Raw genomic sequence first — 1,080 nt, forward strand, 5'->3', positions numbered from 1 at the left:
CGCCTCCCCTGGACGCCCGCGACGTGCCTGGGCCGGGCACGCCAGCAGCTGGCGCCGCCGGTTCGAGGCCGGAGACTCTGCCTGTCGCTCCCTAGGGGTCACGGCCTTGGGTCGCAGAAAGAGGGCCGCAGACCCTTTTCCTTCCACCCCTGGCGGCCGGGCTTTTGTGCTTCTCCCTCGCCGTGGGGCGGGTCCGCCTCCTTGCCGCTCTCGCCGCCGGCGTCCTGCCTGCCCGGACGCTCGCCTTTCGTCCGGGTCTCTTTCGTTTTCCCTCTTCTCTAGTTATTCTCGCTCTTCCTGGAGTCAGGCTCCCTGGGAAAAGTTGCTTCCCCAAGTTTGCTGAAGTCGTCTCCAAGTCTCGGCGGGGGGGGCTGGGAACTGGGAGCGTGGGAGAGCGCGATCGATCCTCGCAGCTCCGGCGGGTTAGCGCCGGCTTTCCCCGCGCGGTCCGGCAGGACCCAGCCGCCCGAGCTGGCTGGATCTCCGGCGCCGAGCGGCGGCTGAGGAGACGAACGAGCGAGGGCACCCTGATTTCTCTGAGGGCTTGTTTGGGGAAGGAATTCAGGTAGCTAAGCTTTCATTCTCATGGCTGCTCCCTCCTAGTCCTCTGAAACCCTGAGGTCTGCAGGAAAGCAAACGGTGGCGGTGAGGCAGATAGATGAGTGTTTGTCCCACCCTTGGACGGCCTCGGTCCCCACCCCGGAGTGGGCAGCAAAAGTGTCTTGACCGGCAGCCCGGTTAACCCTTCCCACCCAAGCTTTGTGGCTCCGGAGCCAACAGGGCTCCTTTTTGGGGTGGAGGCAAGCGGTGTTGGAAGAGTGAGAGAGAGGCCTGGCTAGCTTTGCTCCAGTTCGTCCCTGTCCCTGCAGTGCTGGCCGAGGCTGAGAGGGACCTGGGCCTGGCAGGGCTTTCCAACACTCCTGAACTGGGCCCTCCTGTTGACCCCCAACAGGCTCCGGAACGGGCCTTTGTCTCCTAGCTCCGTCTTCCCTTCCTACCGGTTGTAACTCACACCATAACGTGCCGGTGCCAGTACCACTCCCAGCCAGTCCAGCATCAGTCTCAGGTCCAGGTCCCAGG

At 64.3% G+C, this 1,080-nt stretch overlaps 1 protein-coding gene across 1 annotated transcript in view; it reads left to right on the forward strand.

Moving 5' to 3' along the window:
• The window catches only part of ZBTB16 (zinc finger and BTB domain containing 16), a 216,438-nt gene that overhangs the window by 963 nt on the left and 214,395 nt on the right, over window positions 1–1,080 (forward strand). The window lies entirely within an intron of this gene.

This window comes from Tupaia chinensis, unplaced genomic scaffold (assembly GCF_000334495.1).
Source record: "Tupaia chinensis unplaced genomic scaffold, TupChi_1.0 Scaffold000311_2, whole genome shotgun sequence".
Classification (NCBI taxonomy): domain Eukaryota; kingdom Metazoa; phylum Chordata; class Mammalia; order Scandentia; family Tupaiidae; genus Tupaia; species Tupaia belangeri.